Source organism: Eumetopias jubatus, unplaced genomic scaffold, assembly GCF_037043125.1.
Source record: "Eumetopias jubatus isolate StellerSeaLion01/CBP00866 unplaced genomic scaffold, mEumJub1_p1.0 scaffold_1, whole genome shotgun sequence".
Taxonomy (NCBI): Eukaryota; Metazoa; Chordata; class Mammalia; order Carnivora; family Otariidae; genus Eumetopias; species Eumetopias jubatus.
The window spans coordinates 76777356-76795067 of NW_028274807.1; the positions used below are offsets into that span (position 1 = coordinate 76777356).

General features: G+C 37.1%; 1 protein-coding gene and 1 non-coding gene across 6 annotated transcripts in view; both read right to left on the bottom strand.

The window, feature by feature from the left end:
* Window positions 1-17712, bottom strand: part of TP63 (tumor protein p63) — a 226409-nt gene that overhangs the window by 200349 nt on the left and 8348 nt on the right. The window lies entirely within an intron of this gene.
* Window positions 5050-5157, bottom strand: LOC114207198 (U6 spliceosomal RNA). Its single transcript, XR_003608799.1, has one exon. It is a non-coding gene; the product is annotated as a U6 spliceosomal RNA (small nuclear RNA).

The following is a 17712-nucleotide window of genomic DNA, read 5'->3' on the forward strand; positions in this document are numbered from 1 at the left end:
ATCATATCTGAGACTGGTCTTGATGATTGTTTTGTTTTTAATATTGTGATTTTACCTTTTACATTGTTGGAAATTTGTTGAAAACTGGACATGTAACAGAAAGATAGAAACAAATAATTTCACTTTTAGTGGGATAATTTATGTCAATACTGCTAGAAGCCAGGCTAAAATAAAATTTGTTATAGGTATAAGTGTCAGAGACTTCAAATTCCTCTAGTGGTCTTATTTTTATTTCCTTTTTTTTTCTTTTTTTTTGATTTTGGGCTTTCTTTTATGAGAGTCTGTGCCTTGCCTCTCTTTCAGTTGCAGTCTGCTTTTCTTATACTGGATTCAAGCTGTTAGAGTGGTGCAATGTTGTAGAGGAAAAGGCTGTATAATATTACAATTAAATCTCAGTCTTTCAGTGTGTTTCTATCATAGGCATGTAGTCTTTATTAGTGTTTCTCCACCTAAGTGGTGTTATTCGACCTGACCACTGCTCCCTTTCAGACTGCAGTATTCCTGGTCTATTTCCTTGAAACCCTGATGCTGTCAACAATGTTACTTTTTCTCCTTACTAAAACATTAAGCCTGAATAGGCACTGAGTGAGAGATTCCCAAGTGATGAGCCTCCAACAAAGTCTTTTCTTCTGGATAATAGTCCTCTTGTGGTGTTATGGAGAAAACCACTTATTTCACAATGGTTCCTTTTTCCCTCCCCTTTAAGGGAGGATTTTACTCAATGTCCATATTGAAAACCTGGCGGGGTTCCTGATAGAAACCCAGGAAAGTGTGGGTCTCCCTGAAGACTTCAGTTCCAAGGGGTCTATCACTGCTGAGCTAGTTGACACAACCTCCAGCAATTAAACAATATTACCAATTAAACATTCCTGCCACCTTATGGCTTTAACTGCAGTGAAGCAGATCTCTACTGTGTCTCTCTGGATGAACCTATCTTTTTAGGTTTTATGGTAGCCATTTGTCCTGCAAGTTCACTTCATTGATGGGTCCAAGAAAAATAATTGATTTTTGCTTTGTCCAGCTTTATTTATCATAAGAGAAAGAGTGACAACCTCTAACATCCTTACATGTTGGGAGTTAAACCAAGAGTCTCTAATTTTTAAAGATTTTACATAAGCAGATGTCTCAGTTTCTATTTAATTACATTTCAATAGACAAAAAATAGCTCTTAAAAATATTATTAGTGTTCCTTTCACTTCTGCAAATTCTGTGAGTCCCTGAGTAGATAAGCTATGGCATTTCTTTCCTAACTGATGATCAAGGCTTGAAATCATATGAAATTCATTTCAGAGAGCTACAGTCCAAGAGCTGCCCCAGGATCTTCCCACTCAGGTGTTCTCAGTGGAATGCAAAAGCTAGAATTTGGCTTTTCTCCACCAACCCAATTAAGATCCCTTCCAGCTCATCAAGCTGAACAAAAATTACATTGAGGGCATGTGACAATGGAAAATAAGATGACATGGCACGAAAGAATTGGGCCAGGAAATTTTATGTTGAAATCTCAGTGGTGTGAGGTATCTCACTACAAGAAAGATTTCTGAATAACTAGGTCATTGATGCAAATATGGAAAGGGCTTTGTAATTTCTAGGTTTCTCAAGTTGTTCTATTGGTTATTCCTTTAGGGCTTTTTTAAAATATTTTTTATAAGAAGGCATTACAACATTGGCATGAGAACTTTAGTCTCTTGCAAGGTAAATATTAGTAATATATCTGTCCCACAGAAAAAATCAGCCAAAAATACTTCTTAAATTAAAATGTATATATATATAATACATATATGCATATATATATGTATAATATATATATATACACATAAAAAATTTGTACACTTCTTACCTCTTGGTAAATTCCCTAAGTAGTTACCTCAGATAATTTTAGTTTCTAATATCAAAGCCAGTAAACAAAATGATCACAAACTGATTCTAAGATTAAACTGATTCTCTTGCCATATAACATGTAGAAGAAAATCCAACTTATCTTCCTTTCACATATCTTCCTTTTCACGTCCTTTCATATTTTCGTATATTTTTTTAAAGATTTTATTTATTTGACAGAGAGAAACACACAGTGAAAGAGGGAACAACAGGAGGGGTAGTGGGAGAGGACGAAGTAGGCTTCCCGCAGAGCAGGGAGCCCGATGTGGGGCTTGATCCCAGGACCCTGGAATCATGACCTGAGCCGAAGGCAGACACTTAACAACTGAGCCACCCAGGGACCCCCCCTTCATTTTCGTTTTAAAATCTGTATTTCATTTTGTCACAAACGGATACTTGTCACCTGTTTCTTTGGCATGATTACATTTTTTTAAATAAAAAACATTATTTTACTTAAGTATTTATTTCATATGTTTAGTGGGGTACTTCCACTGGTTTTGTACTTTAAGACATTTGCTGGCAAATGGGTCTCATACTTTCCCAGCTTTAGCTAATAAGCACAAAGTTGTCTCACAAATAAATGGGGGATTAGGTCTATAGCATTTACTATGAATAACATAAACACACATAAAGAGAGGATCTAATCATCATCTGATTCTTTAATCTTTTCAGCCCTAGTGGAGGGTGGGCTGAAATTCAACCATTTCTCCCCCGAGCTCAAAGGACCACATGAAAGACTTGAGATGCTTCTCCCTAACACACTCTTTCAGAGCTAAAATAACAAAGACTAAGAATCCGTTTAGATTTAATCCCTTAAAAAATATAAATATTATAGACAGCTAGACAAGCATCTTATTATAAATGAAACATGGTTTAGGGCAAAAGCTTTAAGAAAATTAAACACTCAAAGGAATTTTTGCTTAATAATCACAGCACATGAAACTTGCCTACCATATATCCAAACAGGTCTAGTTTTAGGTAGACTCAACTGAGACATCTGGAAAATTAAGTTATTTGAGTATTATTATTACAAATGTAACAGCAGCAACATGACCAGCAGGTACCATGATTTATTTTTTATTTTTTATTTCTTTAAGATTTTATTTATTTATTTGACAGAGAGAGAGATAGCGAGAGCAGGAACACAAGCAGGGGGAGTGGGAGAGGGAGAAGCAGGCTTCCTGCCAAGCAGGGAGCCCGACGTGGGACTCGATCCCAGAACCCCGGGATCATGACCTGAGCCGAAGGCAGATGCTTAACAGCTGAGCCACCCAGGTGCCCAGGTACCATGATTTAAAAAGAAAATGATACTCATTTTAATTCAATCAGTCTCAACTTAGGAAATAACTACTGAGCAGAATTTTAGGACAATTATATAAGATAGTTCATAATAGTTATGTATACTAGGGACAGCTTAGAAACTGAGATGTAAGATTCATTGCCTTTTGTGAGTGAACAAAAATATAGTGGATCTCATTGGCAATTTTACCAAAGAGAAATGATCTCAGGCCAAAACTAGAGTTAACTCTGATCAAACATATTAACGTATTTAAAGGAAGAATATGCTAGTCAGAGTGGAGTAGAGAATTTCTTGGTCCTTGGTCAGGTCTAAGAAATATGAAGAGAGGTACGTTCTGTTGGGTCCCCAGCTCTATTCTGACACCTGTATATTCTGGACCAAGAATATGAGTATTTATATGTTCTTTCAGTGTGTGTATGTTTATGGAGTTAGTTATATGGAGATGGATTGACTGGGTTAACAAATCATCCATTTACTTCCATTTTTTTCTGCTATGCCATATTCATCTAGCAACATTCTGAATCTAATTTGCTATCCCCTGCAATAAGTCTATAGGAAAAGAATATGCTTATCAGTCAACAGAAGTTTATTCAAGACAGTCATATTATAAGACGGTCTTATTATAAGAGTTAACGCACTGACTTTCTCATTTTCACATATCAATCTCAGAATATTTGGTTAACGAAGAAATTAATCTTGTGCTGAAACATCAGGTTTCTAAGCTTTCAAGTTTGAGAACTAGCTTTGAATGGACATACACTCACTCAAGTAACGCCATGCTATGGAAATGAGATGCCCTTTTACAGATGACACCCAAGCCCCAAATAGGGCCCATGTATAAACTTCAACAACTGTATTGGGTTATCTTTTGAAATATGTCCTTGATACCACCACTATTTACCACCTTAGTGCAAAGCACCATCAACTCTTATCTGGAACAAAAGCCACTAGACTTGGTCTCTATAGTCTTTTCCCCACAGAGCATACAGCCAAAGTGATTCTTTAAAATAGAAGAAAAAATAAAATCCTTCTGAGAGAAATATCAAACCTTCTTTATATCCACCTTCTGCAGTCCTACTCCTACTCTCTGACAATTGATCTCGCCTCTTAACTCTATTCTTGCTCACTCTGTTCCAGTCACTGATCTCCATGTACTCCTTGCCTGGGATTCTCTTTCTCCCCAAGATTCCTTCCTTATTCCTTTCAGGTCTCCACTCAAAGGTCACTTCATCTAAGAGGATTTAAAGATGGCAATCCATTTAATATAGTTCTTCTTCCAAACCTGTCATTCTCTCTATACACCCCTTACCTTGCCTCACTTTTATACAGAGAATTGCTACCACTCAACATATCATGTGTTGATTTGTGGGCTGAAGATAGAAGTTCCATAACAGTGACACGGTTTTTACTCACCACTGTGTGGAATAGAGTTTGGCACATAAATGGTATTCAGTACATTTTTTTAAATTAACAGTTGCAAGAGAAAAATATGTAGTAACAAAGAGGCTATTTGATCAGATTCCAGGATTCTAACCCTACTTTTGCCTTCTACCAGCTATCTGTGTGATGTTCGTCAAATTAACTAGCTCTCTACCTTCAGGTTCTTTATCTATAAAATGAAAATACTAACTATGTGGCACAAATCCTATATGTGAAAGGGTTTTACATAATAAAACTCTGATCAGCTATGAGGGATTTGGACAAACCAGATGTCCAATCTTACAAACAGCATAGGTGGCCAAGTTCAGTGAGAAGAACACTGTATTGTGAGTAATGGTGACTGGGAGTCCTGATTCCTCCACTGAGCTCTGTGACATTGGCTCAATTATCCAACCCTTTCAAGCCTGATTTCCCTGATTAAAGAGAAACTTTCTCCAGTTTGATTTTTTTCCACTCATTTTACGTGTCATCCTTGCGCAGGGGCCATGCTAATCTTCTCTATACCGTTCCAATTTTAGTATATGTGCTGCCAAAGCGAGCACTACACTCATTTTAAAGAAATTATATCTTCTCAGGGAAAACAATATAAGTAATAATGGCTAAGGAATTTTTATTAGCTCTCTCTTCATAATTCATCAGCCAATAGTAATTTCATGAATACCCTCATGTGCCTAGTCCTGTTCTAGGGGTTTGGGATAAATCAGGGCACAAAAGAGACAAATATCCTGCCTTTATAGAGTTCAACTTCCACTGTGGACACACAAATAAACAATAAATATAACAAGTAAACAAAACAGTATTTTGAAAGGAAATGTTACATGGACAAAATAGCACAATAAGGAATTGGGGACTCACTCTATTGAAGGGGATGTAAGAAGGGAAAGGAGTCAGGTTACAATTACAGAAGAGGCCATGACATTTGACCACACAGTCATTAAAAGACTTTTTTTTCTCTTCCTCTCCTCCCCGCTCCCACCTTTTTTCCCCCTTAAAATTTTGAAACTGTTGATATTGTGAATGATGCTGCAATGTACATAGGGGTGCATAAAAAAAGTGAAACTATACTATAAATATATTTTACTTAAAATTATAGAATTATGTATTCCCACTGAGTAGCATATTACAATAATATACATTTGAAAAAATACTATTATAAAAGAACTTTGAAATTAGTCATTTAATCTTTACATGCAGAAATCTGTAAACATTTTAATTATGACATGGAGGTGATCTCATTGGTTCTCTTAATATTGATTTCTTTAAAAGAAGTGACATTTTGTATCCATTCATCAGCTGATGGACACTTGGGCTGTTTCCATAATCTGGCTATTGTCGATAATGCTGCTAGAAATATCAGGGTGCACGTATTCCTTTGAATTAGTATTTTTGTGTTCTTTTGGTAAATACCTAGTAGTGCAATTGCCGATCATAGGGTAGTTTTATTTTTAACTTTTTGAGGAATCTCCATACTGTTTTTTAGAGTGGCTGCGCCAGTTTGCATTCCCACCAACGGTACAAGACAGTTCTTCTTTCTCCATATCCTTGCTGGTTGTTGTTTTTAGCCATGAAGGTATGGAATGTTACTCGGCAATAAAAAAGAATGTAATCTTGCCATTTGCAATGACATGGATGGAGCTAGAGTATCATGCTAAGTGAAATAATTCAGTCAGAGAAAAACCAAATACAACATGATTTCACTCATGAGTGGAATTTAAGAAGGAAAACAAATGAACAAAGGGGAAAAAAGAGAGGGAGGCAAACCAAGAAACGGACTCTTAACTATAGAGAACAAACTGATGGTTACTAGAGGGGAGGTAGGTGGGGGGATGGGTTAAATAGGTGATGGGGATTAAGGAGTGCACTTGTGATGAGCACTGGGTGCTGTGTGGAAGTGTTACATCACTATACTGTATAACTGAAACATTATACTGTATGTTAATTAACTGGACTTAAAATAAAAACTTAAATTGATGGGGGAGGAGCAAGATGTCAGAGGAGTAGGAGATCTAAATTTTGTCTGGTCCCAGGAATTCAGCTAGAAAATTCTCAAACCATTCAGAACACCTACAAACTCAACAGCAGATCGAAGAAAAGAATAGCAGCAACTCTCTAAATAGAAAAGCGACCACTTTCTAGAAGGTAGGATGTACTTGCAGAGAAATGAATCGGAGGTGATATTCGGGAAGACAGATGGCGGGGGAGGGGGCCTCCATCAGCTGCTACCGGCAAATAATAGAGCAGCAGAGCACAAAATCAGAACTTTTAGAAGTCTGCTCCGCTGAGGGACGTCACTCCAGTGGCTAAGCTGAGGGTGGAACCCTTGCTGGGATAGTGTGGTCTCAGGACCCTCAGGGTCACAGAAAGACTGGGGGTGCCTGAGTGTGGCGGAGCTCCAAGGTATTGGAGTGGGGAAGCCGGCTGCAGAGATGGAGCCGAGGAGTGGGCTCTCAGCTCAGGATTGCCATAAACTGTGATCTGTGGCACAGTCGGGCCACTGCTCTTCCAGCAGGGATCCAACAAGTGGCAGACCCAGGGAGACTCCCATCCTTTCATGGAAGGAGTGTTGTGGTAACGCACCGCAGGATTCTGCTGGGTTTGGAGACTCCACATGGGGTTGTGTGCCAGAGATAGAAACACTAGGTCACAGGCTGGGTGAGCATGGTGTGCGGCCAGAGACCAGGGAGACGGGAGTGACTGACTGCTTTTCTCTGGGGGTGCACTGAGGAGTGGGGCCATGAGTTCTTCACTCCTCTAGGACCACAGACTGGGAGGCCGCCATTTTCACTCTCATCCTCCAGAGCTGTACGGAAAGCATGCAGGGAACAAAAGCTCCCGAGAGCAAACCCGAGCAAATTACTTACCCCGGCCCCTGGCAAGGGTGGGGCAATTCTGCCTCCAGCAAAGACATTTGAGAACCACGGCAACAGGCCCCTCCCCCAGAAGATCAGCAAGAACAGCCAGCCAAGACCAAGTTTACCAATCAATGAGAACGGCAGAACTCCAGCACTAGGGGAATACAGCACATAGATTCATGTTTTTTTCCCCATGATTCTTTAGTCTTTCAAAGTTATTTTAATTTTCTTTATTTTTCTTTATCTATTTTTTTAGTTGAATTTTTCTTCTTTCCTTTTTCAACCAACATCTTATCAATTCCTTTTTTAAAATCTTTTTAAATTTTTCATTTTTACAATCACATTCGATCTCTTCATTGTATTTAACCTTATTTATTGTATATATATAAGTTTTTCTTTCTTTAAAATTTTGGGATACAGTTTCTTCTAACAGACCAAAATATACCATAAAACTAGTGCATGCCGTTGTCCTATTCTCCTGCCTGATCACATTCTCTCTTTTTATTTTTTTATTCTTTTTTCAACCAACTTTTTATCTTATCAATTCCTTTTTTTAAAACCCTTAATTTTCATCTTTACAGTCATATTCTATCCCTTCATCATATTTACCCTTGTTTGTGTGTGTGTGTGTGTGTGTGTATATATATATATATATATATATATATAAGTTTTTCATTCTTTAAAATTTTGGGAGGCAATTTCTTGTAACAGACCAAAATACACCCAAAATCTAGTGTGTGGCTCTGTTATATTTACCAGCCTGATCATATTCTTTTTTTTTTCTCCCTTTCTCCGCCCCCCCCACCCCAGTTCCGGGTCTCTTCTGATTTGTTTAGTGTGTATTTTTCTGGGGTCGTTGTTACCATTTTAGCATTTTTTTGAGCATTTTGTTCTCTCATTCATCTATTCTCCTCTGGACAAAATGACAAGACAGAAAAACTCACTTCAAAAAAACAAAGATCAAGAGGTAGTACCGACTGCCAGGGACCTAATCAATACAGACATTAGTAAGATGTCAGAACTAGAATTCAGAATGAAATTTTAAAGATACTAGCTGGGCTTGAAAAATGTATAGAAGATAGTAGGGAATCCCTTTCTGGATAAATAAAAAAACTAAAATCTAAACAAGTCAAAATCAAAAAGGCTACTAATGAGGTGCAATAAAAAATGGAGGCTCCAACTGCTAAGATAAATGAGACAGAAGAGAGAATTAGTGATATAGAAGACCAAGTTATGGAAAATAAAGAAGCTGAGAAAAAGAGAGATAAACAACTACTGGATCGTGAGGGAAGAATTCGAGAGATAAGTTATACCATAAGATGAAACAATATTAGAATAACTGGGATCCCAGAAGAAGAAGAAAGAGAGAGAAGGGCAGAAGGTATACTGGAGCAAATTATAGCTTCCCCTAATGTGGGGAAGGAAACAGGCATCAAAATCCCAGAAGCACAGAGAACCCCTCTCAAAATCAATAAAAATAGGTCAACACCCCAACATCTAAGAGTAAAAGGTTCAAGTCTCACAGACAAAGAGAAAATCCTGAAAGCAGCTTGGGACAAAAGGTCTGTAACCTACAATGGTAGAAACATTAGATTGGCAGCAGACCTATGTACAGAGACCTGGCAGGCCAGAAAGGACTGGCAGTGATATATACAGAGCACTAAATGAGAAAAATATGCAGCCAAGAATACTATATCCAGCTAGGCTGTCACTGAAAATAGAAGGAGAGATAAAAAGCTTCCAGGACAAATAAAAACTAAGAGAATTTGTGAACACCAAACCAGTCCTACAAGAAATATTGAAAGGGGTACTCTCAAAGAAAGAGCCTAAAAGTAATATAGACCAGAAAGGAACAGAGACAATATACAGTAACAGTCACCTTACAGGCAATAAAATGGCAGTAAATTCATATCTTTCAATAGTTACCCTGAACGTAAATGGGCTAAATGTCCCAGTCAAAAGACACAGGGTACCAGATTGGATAAAAAAAAAGACCCATTGATATGCTGTCTGCAAGAGACTCATTTTAGATACAAAGACACCTCCAGATTTAAAGTGAGGGAGTGGAAAACAATTTACCATGCTAATGGACACCAAAAGAAAGCTGGGTTGGCAATCCTTATAACATACACATTAGATTTTAAACCAAAGACTATAATAAGAGATGAGGAAGAACACTACATAGTCCCTAAAGGGTCTATCCAACAAGAAGATCTTACAGTTGTAAATATCTATGCCCCTAACATGGGAGCAGCCAATTATATAAGCCAGTTAATAACAAAAATCAAAGAAACACATCGACAACAATACAGAAATAGTGGGGGATTTTAACATGCCCCTCACTCAAATGGATAGATCATCTAAGCAAAAGATCAACAAGGAAATAAAGGCTTTAAATGACAAACTGGACCAGAGGGACTTCACAGATATATTCAGAACATTTCATCCCAAAGCAACAGAATACATATTCTTGTCTAGTGCACATGGAACATTTTCCAGAATAGATCACATTCTGGGTCACAAATCAGGTCTCAACTGGTACCAGAAGATTGGGATCATTCCCTGCATATTTTCAGACCACAATGCTTTGAAACTAGAACACAATCACAAGAGGAAAGTTGGAAAGAACTCAAATACATGGAGGCTAAAAAGCATCCTACTAAAAAATGAATGGGTCAACTGGGAAATTAAAGAAGAATTAAATAAAATTTATGGAAACAAATAAAAATGAAAACACAACTGTTCAAAATCTTTGGGATGCAGTAAAGGCAGTCCTAAGAGAAGTATATAGCAATCCAAGCCTTTCTCAAGAAACAAGAAAGGTCTCAAATACACAACCTAACCCTACACCTAAAGGAGCTGGAGAAAGAACAGCAAATAAAGCCTAAACCCAGCAGGAGAAGAGAAATAATAAAGATCAGACCAGAAATCAATAAAATAGAAACCAAAAGAACAGTAGAACAGATCAACGAAACTAGGAGCTGGTTCTTTGAAAGAATTAATAAGATTGATAAACCCCAGGCCAGACTTAACAAAAAGAAAAGAGAAATGACCCAAATAAATAAAATCGTGAATGAAAGAGGAGAGATCACAACCAACACCAAACAAATACAAATAATTATAAGAACATATTATGAGCAACTATATGCCAGCAAATTAGATAATCTGGGGAAGAAATGGATGCATTCCTAGAGATGTATCAACTACTAAAACTGAACCAGGAAGAAATAGAAAACCTGAACAGACCTATAACCACTAAGGAAATTGAAGCAGTCATCAAAAATCTCCCAACAAACAAAAGCCCAGGGCCAGATGGCTTCCCAGGGGAATTCTACCAAACATTTAAAGAAGAATTAATACCTATTCTTCTGAAATTGTTCCAAAAAATAGAAATGCAAGGAAAACTTCCAAACTCGTTTTATGAGGCCACCATTACCTTGATCCCCAAACCAAAGACCTCATCAAAAAGGAGAATGACAGACCAATATCCTTGAACACGGATGCAAAAATTCTCACCAAAATACTAGCCAATAGGATCCAACAGTACATTAAAAGGATTATTCACCATGACCAAGTGGGATTTATTCCTGGGCTGCAAGGTTGGTTCAACATCCACAAATCAATCAATGTGATACAATACATTCATAAAAGAAAGAACAAGAACCATATGATCCTCTTAATAGATGCAGAAAAAGCATTTGACAAAGTATAGCATCCTTTCTTGATTAAAACTCTTCACAGCATAGGGATAGAGGGTACATACCTCAATATCATAAAAGCAGTCTATGAAAAACCCACAGCAAATATCATAATCAATGGGCAAAAACTGAGAGCTTTTCCCTTAAGGTCAGGAACATGGTAGGGTTGTCCACTATCACCACTGCTGTTCAACATAGAACTTGAAGTCCTAGCCTCAGCAGTCAGACAACAAAAAGAAAGAAAAGTCATCCAAATCGGCAAAAAAGAAGTGAAACTCTCACTTTTTGCAGAAGATATGATATGAAACTTTATGTGGAAAACCCAAAAGACTCCACCCCTAAACTGCTAGAATTCATATAGGAATTCAGCAAAGTGGCAGGATATAAAATCAATGCACAGAAATCAGTTGCATTTATATACACCAACAACAAGACATAAGAAAGAGAAATTAAGGAGTCGATCCCATTTACAATTGCACCCAAAACCATAAGATACCTAGGAATAAATCTAACCAAAGAGGTAAAGATCTATACTCAGAAAACTATAGAATACTCATGAAAGAAATTGAGGAAGACCCAAAGAAATGGAAAAATGTTCCATGCTCATGGGTCGGAAGAACAAATATTGTGAAGATGTCTATGCTGCCTAGAGCAATCTACACATTTAATGCAATCCCCATCAAAATACCATCCACTTTTTTCAAAGAAATGGAACAAATAATCCTAAAATTTGTATGGAACCAGAAAAGACCCTGAATAGCCAGAGGAATGTTGAAAAAGAAAAGCAAAGCTGGTGGCATCACAATTCTGGACTTCAAGCTCTATTACAAAGCTGTCATCATCAAGACAGTATGCTACTGGCACAAAAACAGACACACAGATCAATGGAACAGAATAGAGAACCCAAAAATGGACCTTCAACTCTGTAGTCAACTAATCTTTGACAAAGCGGGAAAGAATGTCTAATGGAAAAAAGACAGTCTCTTCAACAAATGGTGTTGGGAAAATTGGACAGCCACATGCAGAAGAATGAAACTGGACCATTTCCTTACACCACACACAAAAACAGACTCAAAATGGATGAAAGACCTAAATGTGAGACAGGAATCCAACAAAATCCTTGAGGAGAACACAGGCAGCAACCTCTTCGACCTCAGTCACAGCAACTTCTTCCTAGAAACATTGCCAAAGGCAAGGGAAGCAAGGGCAAAAATGAACTTTTGCAACTTCATCAAGATAAAAAGCTTTTGCATAGCAAAGGAAACAGTCAACAAAATTAAAAGACAACCGACAGAATGGGAGAAGATATTTGCAAATGACATATCAGATAAAGGGCTAGTATCCAAAATCTATAAAGAACTTATCAAACTCAACACCCGAAGAACAAATAATCCAATCAAGAAATGGGCAGAAGACATGAACAGGTATTTCTGCAGAGAAGACATTCAAATGGCCAACAGACACATGAAAAAGTGTTCAAAATCAACAGGGAAATCCAAATCAAAACCTCAATGAGATACCACCTCACACCAGTCAGACTGGCTAAAATGAACAAGTCAAGAAAGGACAGATGTTGGTGAGGATGTGGAGAAAGGGGAACTCTCCTACACTGTTGGTGGGAATGCATGCTGGTGCAGCCACTCTGGAAAACAGTATGCAGGTTCCTCAAAATGTTGAAAACAGAGCTACCCTATGACCCAGAAATTGCACTACTGGGCATTTACCCCAAAGATACAAATGTAGTGATCCGTGATCTGAAGGGGCACACGCACCCCAATGTTTATAGCAGCAATGTCCACAATAGCCAAACTATGGAAAAAGCCTAGCTGTCCATCAACAGATGAATGGATAAAGAAGATGTGGTGTGGTGTGTGTGTGTGTGTGTGTGTGTGTGTGTGTGTGTGTGTGTGTGTACAAATATATATATGTATATATATATCTATGTATACATAGATATATATAATAGAATATTATGCAGCCATCCAAAAATGAAATCTTGCCATTTGCAAGGACGTGGATGGAACTAGAGGGTATTATGCTAAGCAAAATAAGTCAATCAGAGAAAGACAAGTATCATATGATCTCACTGATATGAGGAATTTGAGAAACAAGACAGGGGATCATAGGGGAAGGGAGGGAAAAATGAAACAAGATGAAACTGGAGAGGAAGACAAACCATAAGAGATTCTTAATCTCAGGAAACAAACTCAGAGTTGTTAGAGTATAGGGGGGTGGGAGGGATGGGGTGGCTGGGTGATGGACACTGGGGAAGGTAGGTACTACGGTGAGCGCTGTGAATTGTGTAAGACTGATGAATCACAGACCTGTACCCCTGAAACAAATAATACATTATATGTTAATAAAAAAATAAAAAAAATCGCTTCTCAGCCTTTTGGCTAAGATCAAGTGTAATAAAAAAATAACAAAAAAAAAACCCTTAATTTGAAAGAACAAATGTTTTCATTGCAAATGAAATAAATCACAATATCTTCAAAACTCTGGCATATTCTTTAGTCCACTTATTTGGGGATTCATGATTTTTGTGTTAACTTTTCCATTCTTGGAAACTGCCATAGTAAGGGGGTGGAGGAAGGACAGAGGCTTTTTTTTTTTCTTAAAGGCAGTGACCCCTCATTTGGCTTCTACCTTCCTAGGGGGGCTGCATGCACACTGCCCCGGTAGCTGTACTTTATAAGAGGATGATGGTTAAAGGGAGGCCATCTTCCTGAGAGCAAGCCATGTGTGGTTTTGTAATGGCTTTCCAGGTAAACATAAGGAATCATTTCTCTCCATCAGCCCTCTGGATTTATTGTGTGACTAAAGAAGCCACCAGAGGAGGACCTGTTAAATTGGACCCTCTAAGAGAGAGGTTGTTGAAATTGTAGGTTATATTTAGCACCTTTGGTCAACTACTCATCAAAGAACGTAGACATACGAACCAGTCACGATCTTAACAGTGATATTCCCATTTTTAGAAAACTTTTATGCCCCAGCAATGACCTAATTTTTCGGGCATGACTAATTAAGAAAAAGTCCAAAATAACAGAATAGTCATTTTTAGCCTAGAATCTGAAATTGAAGAACCACATCAGCATTTAGATTGCTGTTTACAGTAACCCTCCTCTTTGTGTATCAGAAACTATCATCTGCAAGCTGTGGTGGAATATTAGTGTCTCTTTGTTAGGACTTCTGGAGTTCTTGGAAGTGACAGAGTGCCAGATGAGTGCTATTATTTATAGTCTGTCTCCATTCAATGAAAAGGATCCATAAGCTGCTGCTGCCAAGAGTAGCATTAGTTACCCAGCCTGACAGTTTCATTTCAGCGTTCCCCTTGGTGGAGACTGAACAGGATTCTTGAGCAGTTAAAATCATGGCACTCCCTTGTGACTAGAGAAGCCTGTTTCAGACCCAAGCTGCCTTTGGGTTCCAGCAGTGTCTGCCCTACACATGTTCTCACACGGTTTGACATGGCGACCAAAACCACTTTGTCAGGGAGTAAATTATGGGTGTGGCCAGCAACCATCTCTAGTTTCAAACCTGATTCACTTGCTTTTCTCACCTTTTTCAACTTTTTGGCCAAGATTTATTTCTGTTATCAGGAGAAAAGCTCCAACAGGTTGGGTTCCCACCTGCCTACATCTTTTATTTGGTCCTTTACTTGGTCTAAAACCATGTATCAAGGGAGGGAAAGGCAGACGAGGAGTGAGGGGGAGGGCACAAAAGTATACAAATATAGAGCAAAAGCATTTCAATGGAGTTAGGTAATTATTGAATACCTACTATGTACAGAACTCAAGGTAGTCAGAAATAATTAAGAGCTTAGTCATTTAAGCAAATATAAATACCAAAAGATAAAAATAAAGTTCTATGGTATATCAGAAAGGAACATAACACATTTGTGGTAAGCAAAATTTTTATTCACTCATTCATTCATTCATGTACCATGCATTTGTAGAACAGTTTGTTCTCAAATTGGGCTCTCTAGGGTAGTGTTTATGGTACAAAAGATACTTGGTAACATTTGCCCTCTTTAGATTTAGACTGTTTTTCTAGAATGCTAAATGATTGGTTTTATGGTCTCTAAGCATAAAAAAGACAAAACTTATGACAAAAACCAGTCCTCCATAAACTTGACTGTTAACTAAGACAATGACCATTAAAAAAAAAAATGTTGTGGAAATCAGGACCCAACTCATCTCCACCAGTGTCCAGCTGTTTTTAACCTGGACAAGTTACTCTGTGCCTCAATTTCTTCATCTATGTAATCTGAATAATAAGATCTATGACCTATAGAATGCTTATTATAGGCCAGATGCTATCTTAAGCCATTTATACAATTAACTCATTTAATTCTCAAAGCAACCACAGTCAGGTAGAGGCCACTATACTTGAGGAAACACACACAGAGATTAAGTTAAGAGATCTAACAATTGGCAGAGAGAGAATCTGCACCAAGGCACACAACCTCCAAATCCGGTCTCTCAAACATTATACTACCTACTTGGTTAGCAGTTAATACTAGTAAATCTTAAGGTGGTTTGAGGATTAAGTGTGTAAAATTAAATATGCAAAATGCTTAGAATAGTTTCTGGCACATAGTAAGAATTAAATAAATATTAGATACTCAGCTGCCTAATGTCTCACCCTCATTTTCTAAAAATACAGTATCAAAAGTTGAGATCCTTAAAAATTCATAATTGTGGTTTCTGTCATTGCCCTACTAAGTGCTCATTAAAACCACATTATTTTATATCCATCAAATTAGAAAAAAAATAAAAATAGTGATAGCCAAAGCTGGGACTCTGGCAAAACATATTGGCATGTCCTTTTAAATAGTAATATTTTCCAGAAACTTGAAAAAGTATATTGCCTTTTATGTGTCAACCCTCTCACTTTTTAGATGGCAGCATATTGTGAGGGAAGCACCAAAGTCTTCAGATCAGATAGTCCTGGTTTCAAATTCTGACTCAGATCAGAATGAAAATACAAAGAGGTCCTTCAACTTACTAGTTAAGTCACATTGGTCAAATTAGTTATCTCTCTGAGCATTTTGTCCTTGTCTGCAAACTGGGATATTACTTACCTCAAAAAATGTATTATATGAAATAACGCAGGTAAATTACATGGCACTTTGTATAGATTGAACATGTATTAGTTTGTTTTCCTTGAATATTTGTTCCATGGAATGATCCCAAGGAAATAACTCAAAAGAAAGGATGATTTTATAACACTCTAAATTTTTAATAAAAATTATAGCCTGGGTGGCATAGTCAGTTGAGTGTCTGACTCTTGGTTTCAGCTCAGGTAGTGGTCTTGGGGTCATGAGATAGAACCCTGAGTAGGGCTCCATGTTCAGCATGGAGTCTGCTTGGGATTCTCTCTCCCTTCTCCTTCTGTCCCTCCCCTCCATGCTCACACGTTCTTTTTCTTACTCTCTCTCTCTAAAATAATCTTTTAAAATAATTTTAATAAAAATTATAATTAACCTAAATACTCAACAAAGGAAATAAATATATTAAGTTGCATTGATAATGAGATCTTTATGCTATTACTTATATTGAGTGCAAAAATACATGACAAATTGAAAGTTATTATATAATTTATATAATGAATAAAGCATTGGTTATTTTATTATAACTTCCACGTATTAAAATTATGGACCAAAAAACAACTATTTTTCTAGATTTTTCCTTGTTGGCTTCCATTATTGTTGGGAACATGTTATTTGTCTAATACATAATTTTTGTATCATTAATATCAAGTCACAAGTACCTTTATCTGAATGTTTCATCTGAGGATACCTAAAGTGTTCTAACATTTATGTTTCCTCCTGAGCTTCAGTGATCTTTCTTTACCTCACACTTAATTCAGATGATTCTAGACCCACTTTTGCTACAGTAGAAATAGTACTAAAAACCTCTGAATTTTTAAATTTCTTACCATATATCCAAAATCTAAGATTAAGTATTTACTGAACATTATTGAATAGTTTTGTAGTTTACAATGTTGAACTTTTTAAAGCATTATCCTTTCTCTCTTCCTATTCCCAGTCACCCAAACCAGCGGTATTTATCAATTTATTTTAATATTAGCTAATTTACAAAACTCATTTAAAGATGTGCTTAGCAACTCAGATAAACTAGATACTAAAAAATCAATTTTCTTATGAAACCCAGAATTATATGTCAGTTTCATGTATTTTTATTTTGGATATGTTACTGTCACAGTTTCTTATTTTTTTGTTTACAAAATGCCCCAATTTCACTTTTGCAGAGAGAAGCTTAGACTGGTTAAAAAAAAAAAAAGTGCTTTGTGATATTTTTAGCTTTTTCATATATATTCTGTCTTCCCAAGAAGCAAAGAAATACAGAGCTTCTGTGAAAGGAAAAACAAGGGAAGAAGCAAAGCAGAGAGTGGAAAACAAACAAACAAAAACACAAAATAACAAGCTTTCTACTTTACTGTTTTGAAGGATTCAAGAATTAGAGATAAAATTGTAGGGGCGCCTGAGTGGCTCAGTTGGTTAAGTGGCTGCCTTCAGCTCAGG